General features: G+C 42.6%; 1 protein-coding gene across 13 annotated transcripts in view; it reads right to left on the bottom strand.

Annotated features, from left to right (window-relative positions):
* PCBP3 (poly(rC) binding protein 3) overlaps positions 1-18,149 on the bottom strand; it is a 213,542-nt gene extending 195,393 nt beyond the window's left edge. For 4 of the 13 annotated variants that reach the window (XM_030835643.2, XM_030835642.2, XM_060297673.1 and 1 more), the window contains exon 1: positions 18,006-18,128. The gene's annotated coding sequence lies outside the window, so the exon portion shown is untranslated. Of the gene's footprint in view, positions 1-18,005 lie in introns of all 13 variants that reach the window. The other 9 variants (XM_030835645.2, XM_030835644.2, XM_030835641.2 and 6 more) reach the window with 6 other exon arrangements.
* Between the last annotated feature and the right edge of the window lie 368 nt (positions 18,150-18,517).

Consider the following 18,517-nt stretch of genomic DNA (forward strand, 5'->3'; position numbering starts at 1 on the left):
TTTTAAAGTCCATTTCGTCCTAAATAAGTATTGTTATACCAGCTTTCTTTTCATTTCCATTTCCATGGAATAGCTTTTACCATCCCCTTATTTTCAGTCTGTGTGTGTCTTTAGATCTGAAATGAGTCTCTTATAGGCAGCATATAGATGGGTCTTGTTTTTGTATCCATTCAGGCGCACTAACTCTTTTTATTTAAATTTCCTTCCTTCCTTCCTTTCTTGGCTGGATCAGGTCTTAGTTGCAGCTCATGGCATCTTTCACTACGGTGCGCAGGCTCTTCATTGAGGCATGCAGGCTCTTTGTTGTAGCGGGCGGGCTTCTCTCTAGCTGTGGTACATGGGCTCCAGAGTGTGTGGGCTCTGTAGTTGTGGTGCATGGGCTTCAGAGCATGTGGGCTCTGTAGTTGTGGCACGCGGGCTCTGTAGTTGTGGTGCGTGGGCTCAGTAGTTGCAGCACGCAGGCTTAGTTGACCCACAGCATGTGGGATCTCAGTTCCCTGACCAGGGATCGAACCAGCGTACTCTGCATTGCAAGACAGATTCTTAACCACTGGACCACCAAGGAAGTCCCCACCCTAAGTCTTTTGATTAGAGCATTTAGTCCACTTATATCTAAAGTAATTACTGATAGGTATGTACTTATTGCCATTTTGTTAGTCATTTTGAGGTTGTTTTTGTAGTTCCTTTCTCTTCCTTTCTTCTTCTTTTGCTCTCTTCCCTTGTGACTTGGTGAATATCTTCAGTGTTATTTTTGGATTGCTTTCTCTTTTGTGTGTGTCTATCTATTACAGATTTTTGGTTTGTGATTACAGGAGGTTCATATACAGCTATACATATATGATTTTAAGTTGCTTAACATATTTTAAGTTGCTGATCTCTTAAGTTCAAATGCATTTTAACAACCCTGCATTTTTACTCCTCTTGCCCTATGATTGTTGATTTTGATATCATATTTTACATCTTTTTATTTTGTGTATCCCTTAACTACTTATTGTGTATATAGACTATTTTACAACTTTTGTCTTTTAACCTTCCTACTAGCTTTGTACATGGTTGATTTACTACCTATATTGTATTTTTGCCTTTACCAATGAGATTTTTCCTTTTGTAATATTCATGTTTCTAGTTGTGGGCTTTTCTTTTTTGCTTAAAGAAGTCTTTTTAACATTTCTTGTTAAGCTGGTTCAGTGGTGATGAACTGTTTTAGCTTTTGCTTGTTTGTAAACTTTTTATCTCTCCATCAAAATGAATGAAAGCCTTGTCAGGTAAAGTATTCTTGGTTGTAGGTTTTTCCCTTTCATCACTTTAAATATATCATGCCACTCCCTTCTAGCCTGAAGTTTCTGCTGAAAAGTCAGCTGATAGTCTTACGGAAGTTCCCTTGTACTTAACTTGTTGCTTTTCCCTTCTTGTTTCTTTTAATATTCTCTTCCTTTTAATTTCTGCCAATTTAATTACAATGTGTCTTGGTGTGATCTTCTTTTGGTTGCTCCTGCTTGGGACTCTCTGTGTTTCCTGGACCTGGACGTCTGTTTCCTTTCCCAAGTCAGGGAAGTTTTCAGCTATTTTGTCTCTAAGTATGTTCTCTGACCTTTTCTCTCTCTCTTCTCCTTCTGGGACTCCTATAATGTGAATGTTACTATATTTGATGTTGTCCCAGAGGTCTCTTGAACTTTCTTCACTTCTTTTTATTCTTTTTTCCATTCAGCTTCAGTGATTTCCAATACTCTGTCTTCCAGCTTGCTCATCCATTCCTTTATATCATTTAAACTATTGTTGATTCCTTCTAGTATATTTTTAATTTCTGTTATTGTATTCTTCATCTCTGCTTTGTCATTCTTTATATTTACTAACTCTTTGTTAAAAACTTCTAACTTCTCACTCTCCTCATCCATTCTTCTCCTAAGTTTTTTGATCATCTTTGTGATCATTATTTGAACTCTTTATCAGGTAGACTGCTTATCTCCACTTCACTTAGTTCTCTTTCTGGGGTTTTATCTTGTTCCTTTGTTTGGAACATGTTCCTCTGTCTCCTCATTCCGCCTAATTTTCTGTTTTTACTTTTCCCAACCTTGGAGATGTGATATGTCCTATGCGTCACAGCAGAAGACTCCCTTCTGGTGAACAGAGCTATATGATCTAGATTTGCCCCCAGTGTGTTACATGGATCCTTCTGTTGTGGTGGGCTGACTACTGTGGGTGGTCTGGTAGACATGGTGACCCCCACTGTGGTTGGTTGCCAGGCCCTGCCTAGTGCAAAGGCTGGCAGCCGCTGGTTGGTGGGGCCAGGTCACAAGGCAGATGGCTGCAGAAACCAGGGGGTTCCCAGGGCTAATGCTGGCTCACTGGTGGGTTCTGGGGTGTGTGCTTGTGGGGCAGGCCCCCCCATATCTAGTGTCCACCCGCTGACGGGTGGGGTTAGAATCCAGGAATTCCTGGGGCTGGTGCCTGCCCAGTGGTGGGTGAAGTCAGGTCCTGGGGCTAGTGCTGGCCCACTGGCAGACAGTGTTAGGTCCTAGGGTCTAGTTTCATGGCCCAGGGGTCCCAGAGCTGGTTTTGGACCACTGGTTGGTGGGGCCAGTTCCTGATACACCTGGCTGCAGAGTACAGGGTATCCCGAAGTTTGTGTAGGCTTTCTGGTAAGTAGGGCCAGATCCTGAGGGGCCTAAAGTGTCTCAGAGCTGGTTTTGGCCTGCTGGTAGGCAGGGCAGGGGCTCAGTGGGTCCCAGGGTTGGTGCCAGCCTGCTTGTGGGACGGCTGGATCCTGCCATGGCAGGCTGCAGGGCTGTGGTGGTCTTGGTGCTAGTGTCTTCCTGCTGATGGGCGGGGCTGGGGCCCAGGGGTTTCTGGAGCTGGTACCTGCCAACTGGTGGGTAGAGCTGGGTCCCAGGTTCTCTGGCTACAGGGCCAGAGTCTAGTGCCTATGCGCCAGTGTGTTGGGCTGGGTCCTGGGTCCTCTGGTGAACAGGGCAATATCCAAGGGAGACTGTGGGCTCAGGGGGGTCTTACGGCAGTCTGCCTGCTATTGGATGAGGCTGTGTCCCCATCCAGCTATTTGCTTGGCCTGAGGTATCCCCTGGTACCTACAGGCTGGTGAGCATGGGTGGGGCTGGGTCTCAAGGCTAATAAGCCAGAGAGAGGATTCCAAAATGGTACTTGCCAGCAGCAGTGTCCAGGTGGTAGAACAAGCTCCCCAAAATGGTTGCCTCCATTGTCTATGTCCCCAGGGTGGGTTCCAGTTGCCTCTTGCCTCTCTGGGAGACTCTCCAAGATCAGTTGGTAGGTCTGACCCAAGCTCCTTTCAAATTACTGCTTCTGCCCTGGGTCCCAGGGCATATGAGATTTTGTGTTCACCCTTTAAGAGTGGAGTCTCTGTTTCCTGCAGCCCTCTGGCTCTCCCAAAAGTTAGCCCCCTGGCCTTCAAAGCCAAACGTTCTGGGGGCTTGTCTTCCTGATACAAGACCCCCAGGATGGAGAGCCCCATGTGGCACTTGGACCTCTCATACCTTGGGGAAAACCTCTGAAATTGTAATTATTCTCCCTTTCATGGGTCCTCCATCCAGGGGTATGGGTCTTGACTATACTGCAACTCCATCCCTCCTACCCATCTTATTGTGGTTCCTTCTCTATATCTTTAGTTGTAGAAGATCTTTCCTGGTAGATTTCAGTCTTTCTCATAAATAGTTGCACTGTAAGTAGTTGTAATTTTGGTGTGCCCATGAGAGGAGGTGAGCTCAGGGTCTTCCTACTCCACCATCTTGGCCAAGCTTTCAAAACACATTATTTTAAAGTACACATGGAACATTCTCCAGGAGAGACCAGACGTTACACTAGAAAAACAAATCTCAATATTTTAAAGGATTGAAATCATACAAAGTATGTTCTCTGATGCAAGGGAAAGAAATTCAGAAGTTAATAACACAAACAAAAATTCACAAGTTTGTGGAAATTAAACAACACACTCCTAAATAACCAAGGAATCAAAGAAGAAAGCACAAAGAAAATTATAAAATACTTTGAAATGACTGAAAATGAAAGCACAACATACCAAAACATATGGTAGGCAGCGAAAGTAGTGATTAGAGAAAGTTATAGGTATAAATAGCTATATTAAAAAGGAATAAATATCTCAAATCAATACCCTAACCTTCCACCTTAAGAAATTAGAAAAGAACAAACTAAATCTAAGGCAAGCAGAAGGAGGGAAAAAACAAGTATTAGAGCAAAAATAAATGAAATAAGGAAACAGAAAACAATAGAGAAAAAAAACAGTGAAACCAGAAGTTGGTTCTATGAAAAGATATAAAAAAAGAAAAAACCTTTATCCATATGCACCAAGAAAAAGACAGAGAAGACTTAAGTTACTAAAATCAGAAATGAAATTAAGAACCTTACAGAAATAAAAAGGATCATTAAGAAATATTATGAACAATTATTTGCCAATAAATTATATAACCTAGGTGCAATGGCCAAATTCCTAGAAAGACAAAAACTATCAAAACCAATTCAACAAGAAATAAAAAATCTGAATAGACCTAAAACAGGTAAAGACATTGTCTTAGAAATTGAGAAACTTCCCACTTTTCCCAATAAAAAGTCAGGACCAAATGGCTTCACTAGTGAATTCTGTCAGACATTTAAAGAAGAATGAACACCAATCCTTCACAGACTCTTCCAAAAAATAGAAAAGGGCACTTCCCAATTCATTATGAGACCAATAAAATCCTGATATCAAAACAAAAGATATCACAAGAAAAGAAAACTAAGTACCAATATGCTTCAAGAATACATATGCAAAAATCCTCAACAAAACCATAACAAACTAAGTCGAGCAATACTGTATATAAAAAGGATTATCCACCATGACCAGCTGTGATTTATCTAAGGAAGGCAAGGTTGGTTCAACACATGAACATCAGTCAATGTAATGCACCACCTTAATGAGGGACAGAAACCACATGGTCATCTCAGTAGATTTAGAAAAGGCATCTCAGCAGATTTAGAAAAAGCATCTGACAAAAACAATTAAAAAAAATTCAACAAAATAAAAACAGAAGGAAACTTCCTCAACCTAATAAAGGGCATCTACCAATATCCACAGCTAACAACATAATTAATGGTGAAAGGCTGAAAGCTTTCCCCCTAAGATCAGGAAGAAGACAAGGGTGTCCACCTTTGCCAGAACAATTCAACATTATACTAGAAGTTATAACCAGAGCAATTACACAAGGAATAAAAATACAGGGCATCCAGGGCTTCCCTGGTGGCGCAGTCATTGAGAGTCCGCCTGCCGATGCAGGGGACGCGGGTTCGTGCCCCGGTCCAGGAGGATCCCACATGCCGCAGAGCGGCTGGGCCCGTGAGCCGTGGCCGCTGAGCCTGTGCGTCTGGAGCATGTGCTCCACAACGGGAGAGGCCACAACAGTGAGAGGCCCACGTACCGCAAAAAAAAAAAAAAAAATACAGGGCATCCAGATTAGAAAGGAAGAAGTAAAATTATCTATATATACATAGAAAACCATCAGAATCCACAAAAAGCTATTGCAGCTAATAAATCCCACGTTCATGGATTGGAAGACTTAATACTGTCAAGATGGCAATATTCCCAAATTGACCTACACATTCAACGCAATCCTTACCAAAATTTCAGCTGCCTTTTATGCAGAAATTGACAAGCTAATCCTAAAAATCATATGGAAATGCCAGGGACCAGAAATAGCCAAAACGATCTTAAATAAGAACAACAAAATTGGAGGACTCCCACCTCCCAATTTCAAAACTTACCACAAAGCTCCAGTACTCATGACTGTGTGGTTTTGGCATAACGATAGATATATAGATGGATGGAATCAAACTGAGAGTCCAGAAATAAACCCATATTTTATGGTCAACGGATTTTCAAAAAAGGTGTTAAAAGACCATTCACTGAGGAAACAGTCTTTTCAACAAATGGTGTTAGGACAACTGGACAGCCACATACAGAAACTCCTCCCTCATACCATATATAAAAATTTACTCAAAATGTATCAAAGACCTAAATTTAAGAGCTAAAACTTTACAAGAAAACACAGGCATGAATCTTTGTGACCTGGGATTAGGCAACGTTGTCTTAAATATAACACCTAAAGCACAAGCAACAAAAGAAAAAATAGATAAATTGGACTTCATGAAAATTAAAACCTTTTGTGCATCAAAGGACACTATCATGAAAGTGAAAAGGCAACTCATAGTTGGAGAGGAAATATCTGCAAATCATATATCTGATAAGGGATTGGTAAACAATATATAAAAAATTCTTACAGCGCAACAATAAAAAGACAATCCAATTTTAAAATGGCCAAAGGATCTGAATAGACATTTCTCCAAAGAAGATATACAAATGGCCAATAAGCACACGAAAAGGTGCTCAAAAGCATCAGTCTTTAGGGAAATACTAATCAATACCACAAGGAGATACTACTTCACACCCACTAGGATGGCAATAATCAAAAAACTGAAAATAAGTGTTGGTGAAGATGCAAAGAAACTGGAACCCTTATGCATTGCTGGTGGGAATGTAAAATGGTACAGCATCTTTGGAAAACAGTTTGGCAGTTATTCAAAAAGTTAAACATAGAGTTATTATTTGACCCAGCAATTTCACTCCTAAGTATATACTCAAAAGAACTGAAAACATGTATTCATACAAAAACTTGTACATGACTGCTGAGACCACATTATTCATAACAGACAAAAAAACAGAAAAAACTCAAATGTCTACCTCCTGAGGATAAGCAAAATGTGATATATCCATACAGTGTAATATTTTTCAGCCATAAACAGGAATGTACTGATACATCTACAGTGGACCATGGATGACCTTGACATTATTATACTAAGTGAAAAGCCAGGCACCAGAGGCGACATATTTACAACTCCACTCACGTGAAAAGTACATATCAGGCAAAACCTTACAGACAGAAAGTAGATTAGTGGCTTCCAGGGGCTGGGAGAAGGGAGGAATGGGGAGTGACTGTTAAGAGGTATGAGGTTTCTTTTTAAGTGATAAAAATGCTCTGGAATTAGGTAGTGATGATGGTTGCACAACCCTGTAATGCAACCTTGTAAATATACCAAAACCACTGAATCTAAACTTTAAAAAGGTGAATTTTATGGCATGTAAACTATATCCCGAAAAATTTTAAGTAAATTAAAGGAATTTTAAAAATAAAAAAAAGTGAAATCAAGATACTTTTAGAAAAAAATCAAGAGTGGCTATGTACTACCAGCTGATGAGCAAAAATGGAATTTCTAAAGAAGCCTCTTCAGGTAGAAGGGAAATGACCCCAAAATGGAGTTCAGAAATGTCAGAGAGCAATGAAAAGCAAAGAATGGATAAAGATGTGAATAAATCTAAATGAACACTGCCAGTATGTTAAACACTAACACTGTTTTGTGTTTGGTTTTTATTGTTTGTGGTTTTTTGTTTGTTTGTTTGTTTTTGGGCCATGCTGCACGGCATGTGGGATCTTAGTTCCCCGACCAGGGATCGAAACTGCACCCTCTGCAGTGGAAACACAGAGTCTTAACCACTGGACCACTGGGAAAGTCCCAATACTAACACAGTTAATATTACTTAGCTGAGTTTAAAAAGAGCATACAGGGCTTCCCTGGTGGCGTAGTGGTTGAGAGTCCGCCTGCCGATGCAGGGCACACGGGTTCGTGCCCCGGTCCGGGAGGATCCCACATGCCGCGGAGCGGCTGGGCCCGTGAGCCATGGCCGCTGAGCCTGCACGTCCGGAGCCTGTGCTCCGCAACGGGAGAGGCCACAACAGTGAGAGGCCCGCGTATCGCAAAAAAAAAAAAAAAAAGAAAAGAGCATACAGAATTAAAATATACAGTTACAATCACACATAAATCTGAAGGGGTGAATGGAGTTCAAGTATTCTAAGAAAATGATCTCTGCATGGTCCGGGAAGAAGGTATAATGGCATTATCTGGATAAGTTAATAACACCTTATCTAATTTACATGGTAACCACAAAAAGAAAGAAAAATAGAATATAACCTCCAATGTACTAGAACTAGTGGAAAAGTAGAATGATTTTTTAAAATCATAATACTAGTTTCAAATAATACAAGAGAAGAGAGAAAATAAACACAGAAAATGTAGGACAAGAGTGTCATACAATAGGTTTGTAGATTTAAACTCAAATAGATCAGTAATTACATTCAATGTAAATGAGTTGAATGTTCCCATTAGAGGGCAAAAATTATCAGATTGGATGGAAAAAAGTCTAACTGTATAATCTTTACAAGAGACATATCTAAGGTATAAAACTATAGTAAGGCTGAAAGTAAAATGATTAAAAAAAAAAGATATCATGCAAATATGAGCCTAAAGCAATCTGGTATGGCTATATTAGCATCAGACAATTACACCATAAAGGCAAAGATACATTACTGGAGATAAAGAGAACCACACATAATAATTAAAGTTTGAATTCAGCAGGAAGACATAACAATTTTAAATTTGCATTCCCCTGATAACATGGTCTCAAAGTATATAAATAAAAACTGACAGAACTGAAAAAGAAATAAGACAAATCCATAATCATAATGAAAGTGTGTAATTATCTTAGTAATGGATATAACAACCAGACAAAAAAATAGTAAAAAACAGAAGACCTGAGTAATATGCTTATCAAGTTAGCGGAACAGAATATACAGAGCAGTGAACCTAAATTCTTTACAAGCACACAGGAACATGTGAGAAAACCTATACACCATATTCTGCTATAAGGCACATCAGCAAATTTCAAACGATTAAAATAAAGAGCAAGATCTTTGGGCAATGCAATTGTGATGGAAAAGAATAAAATAAGAAACATGCATATGTCTGGAAATTTTAAAATATTCTTCTAAATGACCTACAAATCAAAGAAAAATATCATAATGGCAATTACTGTCTTAGCTCAGCCTGCTATAACAAAATACCATAGATTGGGTGGCTTAAACAATAGACATTTATTTCTCATTTAGTTCTGGAAGCTGGGAAGTCTGAGAGCAGGGTGCTCACATGGTCAGGTTCTGGTGAGGGCCCACTTCCTGGCCTTGCAGATGGCTGCCTTCTTCCTGTGTCCTCACATGGCAAGGAAAGACAGTAAGAGAGCAAGCCCTCTGGTCTCTTCATATAAGGCACTAATCCCGTCATAAGAACCTCACACTCATGACCTCACCTAAACCTAATTATCTCCCAAAGGCCCCATCTCCAAATACCATGACTTTGGGGGTTATGGCTTCAACATAGGAATTTGAGGGAGGAACAATTTAGTGCGTAGCATATATTAAATAGTACTGAAAATACCTCAAGTCAAACTCTGTATGATACAGCTGAAGCATTATTTATAAGGAAATGTACCACCTTAAATGCACATTATTAGTAAAAGATAAAAGCTTCAAATTAATAAACTAGGCATTCATCTCAAATTAGACAGTGAACAGCTACAGGAAAATTATGGGCCAATTTTACTCATAGACATTGACTCAAAAATTCCCCCTAAGATATTAGTCATCAGAATCTAATCAATACACTATAAGAACAGGCTAGTATGAACAAGTTATGTTTATATAGTGGTCATCTGTGGGTGGTGGAATTAAAGATTTTTATTCTGCTTTTGATGTTAATCTTTATTTTATAAAATTTCTAAATAAGCACTCATTATTTTATGAATCAGGAAAAAAATATTTTGAATTAATAATTAATATTCTTCTGATCTCTCATCTTTTTGAAGTCAACTACTTAAAGAATGGTGAGAAGAACAAGGGCTCATTCAGAACAGCCATTTCATCTGAGTAACCATCAGAGCTATAAGACCTTATATGTTTCAGTGTCTCTATCTGGTTGAAAACAAAGAAAGGGTGGATAGGAGTAGAAAAGGATTTACAAAGGATTTACAAAGATAGGGATGTGATAATAGCAATTCATAGGCTTTTTGCCCAGACATTAAGGGAGCGATCTCATACACAAATATGTCTATAAATAGAATACTGCACTTTAATGAATAATTTAAAAGCACTTTGCAAACAGGGTTAAGAAAACAAGAATCTAAATGCTCAAAAATCAATAGTTCTGTCCTATCCCAACCTGGTGAGTTACAGAAACAGATGCTTGAGTTGTATCCTTTTAAAAGAAACACTGGAAGCTGGATGGTTAAATATCAAAAAGCTTAAAAACACCTACAAGTTTTGACATGATAATTCTGCCTTTAGAAATTTATCTTTCAGAAATAATTGGTGATACACACCACGAGTTTTGTATAGGATACTTATTAAAGCATTATTTATTACAGTAAATATTTTAAAGAAGCATAAATGTCCAGCTATAGGAAAGAGGTTCAATAAACTGGGATTCCCACTGGAATATTATGCAGCCATTCAAAATCATATTTTAGAAGAATATGATGACACAAAAAATGCTCACTATCTACAAAGAAAAAAAGTTGTTTATAAAACATATTATGGAATGAATCCCACCTTTAGGAAATACATATCATACATATATAAAAGTAGGAAAAAAATTGGCAATCCTTGAGTGGTAAGATTATAGATGATGTTTATTTTGTACTTTATACTTTCTGCCTGTATCTCAAATAGATTCAAACAACCTTCATCAGCCTAAACCCACTTCTAGTGAGGGTAGCTGGGAGGTCAGTACAGATTTGGTACACTGCCCTTCTACAGCTGCATAACAAACCATCACACACTTAGCAACTTAAAACACATTTATTATCTCACAGTTTCTGTAGGTCAGGAGTCTGCACAGGCTTAACTGGGTCCTCTGCTTAGGGGCTCATAAGGCTGCAGTCATGGTGTTGGCTGGACGATATTCTCATCTGCAGGCTTAACTGGGGGAGAATCTGCTTCCGAGCTCACTCGGGTTGCTGGCAGCTGTTTCCCTGCTATAGGACTGAGGGCCCCTGCTTCCTACTGGCTGTCTCTGGAGGTCGCCCTCAGCTCCTAGAGGCACTTACTCAAGCCAGCAAAGAGAATCTCTAGTTTCTAGCAAGATGGAATAATGGAATTGACATCCATCACTTTTGCCTTATTCTACTAGTTAGAAGCACATCACAGGTTCCACCTCAGTGGGGATGGGGTTATTATACAAGGGCATGAATACTAGGAGGAGGGGATCACGGTGGGGTCAACTTCATTCATACAGTCTGTCCACTTTACCTAGCTTCCCAGTGCAGAGCTCAGACAAAGGAGGGAAGCTTACACTTGGATGTGAAGACTCTTCTGATCAACCAACCACTCATAAACGCAACTGAACCCTGCCCTCTGCACCTCTGAGGCAGGACAGTACTGTAAAAAGTGAAGGGAGCATTCACCACGAGTCAGGGCTCATGTAGAGAACTTCAGCAGGTCCTGTGCCAGCCTTGAAGGATGGTTGAGATTTAGATCCGTGGGAAGGAATGAGAAAGGGAGACTTTTCCTCTGCAATAAGGAGAGGTTGAGAGGCAGGAATTCCCAAGGTGGGTTCTGGAGAAAGTAAGCAGGACGGTTTGTTCAAAAGAAACACAAACAAATATGATGTCTAGCTTCATATTCTAACCGGTCCCTTGATAGACAACATAGTTGCAAAAACTACGAACAAGACCTAGAGAGGAAGACAGTTTTAATTTTGGCTAATTCAGTAGCACTGACATCAATTCGCCTCTATAGTGTGGTAAATATTACTAATATTTACCAGTATCCAGTGGTCCTAAACTTCCAGAACATGGAAGACTCTACCTCCCTGCCCCATTTGAAACTAGGCATGTCCAGAATGACTCCCTCCAGCCAAAGAAATGTGAGCAGAATGGACCAGCTTCTAAAGTGATTAACTGCAATGTTAATCCATGTTCTAAAAGGGTCCGGATCTAGAACACTGAAGAAGCAATACTGCCAAACTTCCAAGGAACAAACACCCCTCCCTTTCAGAAATGATTAGAGATGATGAAGCATCATAGTGGTACCAAACCTGATTAAGAGCGATCCAAGAAAAGATTATTAGTCAATACTTCTTATGAAAATATATGCCAAAATCAAAAGTGAACTATTACCATATTGGATCCAATAATAATTTTTAAATGTAGTATATCATGACAAAGTAGAGTTTATCCCAAGAAATCAATGATGGTTCAAAAATAGAAGATTAAAGTATTTCACCTCAGAGTTCAAAGAAGAAAAGATGCAAAATTATCTAAATAGGTAAAGAAATCATTTGATAAAATTAAAAATCTATTAATGACTTTAAAAAATCTTTTATCAAGCGATGAGTAGATAAGACCATCCTTAACCTAGTAAAAGGAATCTACCAATATATAGCAAACTTCAAATTTAAGGCTTTGAAAACATTGCCTTTAAAGTGAAAAACAATATTAGGATAGCCTTACCACAATTTCTATGCAACTTTGTCTAGTGGTCCAAACAAAGGGAATAAGACAAAATAAAAAATAAAATAAAAGATTTAAGGACTAGGAAGGAGGAAATGAAATCATCACTATTTACTTGGAGAAATTAGAAACAGATCCACACATTTGTGAGGTCTGGTATGTTTCAAAGGCAGCACTGCAGATCACTGGGGAAAGGATGGTACTCAATAAATAGTACTGGTAGAATTGGAAAAAATCTAAAATCATAGCTCTACCTCATGCCTCACACAAAAGTAAGTTCAAAGTAGAATATGAAGAGAAAATATTTCTTTTAAAATTTTAAGAGGAGAATATCTTATGACTATGGGGTAACAAAGGATTTCTTAAATAAGATTTAATAACCACAGACAATAAGAAAAAGATGGATAAATCTGACTACATTAAAATTAAACATCTGTTCATCAAAATAGCAATTTTAAAAGGATAAAAAACAGGACACAAATAGAATCCAGAATATATAAAGAACATCTAAAAAGCTATAAAAGGAACAACCCAGGCAACAAACAGACAAACAATATAAGAATACCAATTATAGACTTGAAAAGCCAAGTGGCCAATAAATGGGTAAAGAAAAATCCTCAAACTCACTAGTAATCAAGGAAATATAAATTAAAACAGTGAGATATTTTATATCTACTCAACTGACAACAATTAAACATCTGAATGTATAAAGGATTAGCAAGGATGTGAAGAAACAAACCTTTGGAAAATACTTTAACAGCTGAGGTTGGAACTGGGCCTGCCCTAGGACCCCACAATCCCACGTGTAGATGTATACCTGATCCACTCTCCCCTGAGTACGCAGCACAGAAGAGTGGACCAGTGGGACATGGCGATTAGCAGGGGTGGAGGCTGACAGGCTGCTTACAGGAAAACTTCAACTGGGACTCAGGCCAGGTAAGTCAATGTCAGAAGCCAGTCTTGTCAGGAGATGAAACTGGGGATCAGAACCGTGCTTACTTAGGGCAACTTCCTCATAAATAGCACCTGCATCAGTTTATCTTCTACAGCCAATCTGAACATGTTACTTCTTCCTTAAATTTCACCAGCTAAAACCTTCTAGAGCAGAGTCCCAACTTACATCAGTTTCCTCAGCTGCTCTAAAAACCTTTCCATTGAATTTAATGGTTGAACACAACACAAATTAATTATCTTACAGTTCTGGAAGTCAGAAGTCAGACACAGGTCTCGCTGGGCTAGAATCAAGGTGTCAGCATAGCTGTGTTCCTTTCTGGAGGCCTGGCTGGAGAACCCATTTTCTCGTCTCTTCCAGCTTCTGGAGGCTCTGCCTGTATTCCTTGGCTCATGACCCCTTCCATCTTCTAAGCCAGCAATGAGGAGTAGAGTCCTCCTCATTTCACATCACTCTGACACTGACTCTTCTGCATCCCTCTTCCACATTTAATGACCCTTATGATAACTATGGACCCACCTGGGCAATCCAGGATAATCTCTTTGTTTTAAAATCAACTAATTAGCAATCTTCATTCCAACTGCCACCTTAAATCCTCTTTGACATGTAAAATGTCCACAGGTTCTGGAGATTAGGATGTAGACAGCTTTGGGAAGCCATTATTGTGCCTACCACACCTCTCCTCAACTCTACCCCCCACCCCATACCTCTAGCAGAGTCCCAACCCTTTCACAGTGTCCCCCACACCTCCAGCCTCAGCACCACCATACACCCTGTCCTCCAACGACACCAACCTTCTGGCCTTTTTCTAATCAGTGTGTGCCCATCCATGCCCAAACAATTACAACCCAAACTCCAGGGCTCAGCCCAAAGGCCACCTCCTCTCTGAAGCCTTCTTTGATTCCCAGCCTAAATGAGTCACCTCCCCTCAACACACCAACCCAACTTTCTGTGTATCCCAACTGCTGCACTGAGTGTGGCCCCCTGTAATCATCTGTTTTCATGTCCTTACCTCAGTCCAAAGTGGTGAGTTCTTCGATGATATGAACGCTGTCTCATTCCCCTGTGGGTTCCCAGATCATAGCTCAGGGCCTGGGAAACAGTAGCACTCAGGGAGTATTTCTGAAACTTAGAGGAGGCAGAAAGAAGCTGCCCTGGGTCTCTCTCAACAAAACAGATGTCAAAGAATAACCTGGGTTAAGTGTACAGCTAACAGGGCCAAAGAACTATTCCAGATGTTCATAACAAAAACACCTCAACAATCCACTGCTTCGTTTGATGCACAATTTACTATCACATGGAAAAATCTCTGTACCACAAGGGACAGCCATTATTTTTTATTGCTAACCTGTGGGGCAACTCTAAAGTAAAAGACCACCTCAAGAGAAATAAAGGATTTATCTAAAATGATTTACAAAGATGTACTCAAAAGTACAGGCAAGAGAGTAGATGCTGCTCCAACGCAGCACGAGGGCCTGGCAGTTGCCCGTCAGCCCTCCCACATTCTCAGAGGGCTCCAGTCCCTCTCCAGGAAGACTGGGAAGCACCATGCCAGTGATGCTGAGGGATGTTACAATCTACCCTGTTTAGGGGAAAACAAATTGCCTCTACGTACAAATATATGTACATGCTATAATAAAGAGCACGTTTTTAAGGAGGGTGTTAGTTAAGCAAACAGGGTCTCGTTTAATTTCAATGGTTTGTTATTTGATGTCCATACTCCAGCAAGAAAATTCTCACCTGGGGTGAAGGAGACTAAGCAAAGAAAAGTAAATGTTGACTCAGCACAATTATGCACTTTAGAAAAAAAGAGAGCTATTACTAACATGCCTTGAGTTCTTAAAAGGCATGCTTCCATTCAGGTTCAATAGAATTCCCTTGTTCAACTCTTCTTTAAAAGTGTGAATTCTGAAATTCATTTTAAAACTTCAAAAACTACTCTCACACTGGAAAGGAAATTTGAGACGGGAAAACAGAAATAAACGACACATATTCAGCACCATGGACAGTGGACCCAGGATACTTGTTAAGAGTCCTTGCAGCAAGAGCTGAGAGCTAAGAGACACCAGAGGCACCCAAAAATCTACAGTATTCATCCTAATGTTCAATGTGGGAGTGACTCCAATACATGAGCAGGTATTTTTCTTTGTCATGGCCCAAAGGACAGCCTTCTTCGCCAAAGGGTTGTACAACTTTCATCTACCAAGATCTGCTTCAGTGATCACTTTTACAATAAAGCCCTGGGATTTCTGTGAAAATAGGAATGACTCTGCCATTGACACATGGCTACAGGTCCAGAAACTGAAATTGTTGAAACAGAAACAGTGTCCAGCCTTGAATGGCTAGATTGTTCCAAGGACCTCACAGAATTTCTGCAAATATAAACACGGCATGCTCTCAGCCTCCCCTGAACATCAGAGGAAAAAAATAGCTTCTTTCTAAACATCTAATAAAATGAGCCCATGTGGTGAAATTTTCTCATAAATACTTTTAAAAATGTAATTATAAAACTGTGTATTTTCTCCAACTCTGAGTATTAATAAAGATATCTGGAAAAGAGATGTTCTGAAGGTCAATATCACCACTAATCAGCACCACCTGTGGCAATACCAATCCCAAAGCCCTGAATTCTACACAGGATATCCAATCTTTTCAGTTAAAACAAACCCAAAAAACTCCTTTTACCATCAAACCTTTTTTCAAAACCTTATAATACTGAGTACTAACTAAGAAAATGCATGAAGTTATATAAATTCTAACACGCTTGTAATGAAATTTCACGGTGTAAATAACAGCACCTACATACAAGAGAGAAACGTCAGTGCTCAGAAGTGACCAAAGTCAGTCAGTCAGTCAGACTGCACTTGTATTCGAAGACCCCTTCATTTCTGGTGGATCTCCAAGTCTGAACACACTACCCACAACTACTCCAGCTCCTCTGACGGGAGGATCGATGAGCTCACTTTGGATCTTGTCAACAACCACTCCAGAGTGTCACTGTTCTGCAAACAGTCTCTGGGCCAAAACGCACATCTCTGAGACGTTTTAAGATGATGAGTTGTTCTCGTGCACGAGGGGACTGGAAATCAGTTTTCTTCAATAGGAAAGCACCTTTGCACACTTCCTTTGGTTCCCAATTCTAAAGCCAAGTTCAAAGAACAGAACAGGGGCAACAGTTCACCCGCTGACAGCAAGTTAAATTTCGGAAGGATATGGGCGTGCCTGTGCCAGAGGACTGGTGTGAACTGGAAGGTCTGTTTACTACCCTGTCTAGTCCGGAAAGGTCTGTCATCAAGGCCCCGCTACCCTAGCATTCTTCTTCGTGAATTACGCAGCATAAATCCTCATCACCCCGGAGTGCTGTTAGCTCACACGCAGAGCCAAAGAGACCCAGAAGTCCGCGTTGCCTCAGAGGAAGGCGGGAGAAAGGTAATCAACCCTAGGCACGAGGTGTTAAGACCTGGCTTTTTGTTAACTTGCTAATCTGCTACGCAAGTTATATACTTGAGAGTAGTAAGGAGAAAAAAAGTAGAAACGCCACCGGGCAAAAAGAAAAAAATAAACACTCTCAGCAAACAATACTTCCAGAGCGGAACACTTCTGGGAACAATAAGAAACACCTTCTGACTCGCCCCCTAATAAAAGAAGAAAATGCAGTAACTGACGAGACGAGCACGCACCCGCCCCATCTAACCCGCTCCTGGCTTTGACACGGGGTCGCAGAGAGACGCTGACACTAGTCAAGGAGGCAGACGCCGGGAGTGTGGGCAAAGGACACAAAGCGCGTCCGCACGGAACCCCTTCCTGCTGCCGCGGGCGCCGTGGTCCCGGACGCCGCCCCCGCCCTCCGCGCGCCCCTCCCCTGCGTCCCGCCCGCCCCGAGCCGAGCGCCGACGACGTGCTTTCCCCCAAATCTTTCCTCAGCCTCACGCGACTGAACTTCAACCGTTTTGAAATGTAAGCCCCATAAAGTCCAGAGCAGAACCGCGGCGGACGTCTACTGACAGGCAAGCGTTAACTCCCCTGCTTCTGGAAGCGCGGTTCTTGTTTACAACTTCTGGATTGGGGGGGAGGGGAGACAGGGCAGCCCAGGCAGGGTCCTCGTTTCGCCCAAGTCACTTCACCACTTTCCTCCGAAATCCTCCCCGCGTCCAGTTTCCGTCCTCGGAACATTTCGTGAGCTCGCAGCGCGGCCCGGGCGTTAACTTGAGGAGGGGGCGCCCCAGAGTCCCGCGGGGACCTCCCGGACCCCGCCTCCCGCCCCGCCCCGCCCCGCCCGGCAGACGACCCGGCCGCCGTCCAAGTTTGTCCGGGCCGGGCGGGGGTCTTCGGGGCTCTCGGCGGGGCTCAGTCGGGCGAGACCTGCGCCCCACGCCCGGCACTGACCCCGAACCCGGCCACGGGCCGCCGATTCCCAGCTCCACAACGACCCCGGCCCGGGCGCCAGCTTGACTCCCGATCCCCGGCCCGGACCCCGACCCCGACTCCCGACCCCCGATTCTCGGCCCCGATCCCTGGTCCCGACCCCGGCTCGACCCCGGCCCGGACCCCGACCCCCGACCCCGGACCCCGGCCGGTCCCCCGGCTGGGACCCCGATTCCCCACACCCGATCCCCGGCCCTGCCCGCGACCACTCACCTGTCCCGCGGCAGAGGGCGTGCCCGCGGGCCGGCCCGCGGGAGGGCGGCCGGGGCGGGGCTGGGGGGTGGGGACAGGCGATCCCGGCGGCGGTGGAGCCTGAGGCGACCGAGCCTGAGGCGACTGAGGCGACTGAGGCGGCGGTAGCAGCTCCTCGCGCTCCAGGCGAGGCACTGCGCGCGGCGCGGGCCCGCCCCCTCAGCTCCGCCGACCAATCCCGCGCCGCGCGCCGCGGCTGACCCCGCCCCTCCGTGGAGCTGGTTCTCGCGAAAGCGGGCGCAGCGGGCCAATCGAACGGCGGAACGGCGACGCGCCCGGCCAATCGGAGCTCAGGAAGCGCTGCAGAACAAAACCAATTAGCGTGGAGGGGGCGGGGCGGGGCCATGGGCGGGTCACCGAGAGGGCGGGGCCATAGCCGGGAGGAGCCCAATGCGGGGCGGGGAAGTCAGCGGCAAGGGGCGAGGCCAGGAGCTGGCGGTCCCCAGCCGGGGCGGGGAAGAGGGCGGGGAGAG

Source organism: Globicephala melas, chromosome 4, assembly GCF_963455315.2.
Source record: "Globicephala melas chromosome 4, mGloMel1.2, whole genome shotgun sequence".
NCBI classification, from domain to species: Eukaryota; Metazoa; Chordata; class Mammalia; order Artiodactyla; family Delphinidae; genus Globicephala; species Globicephala melas.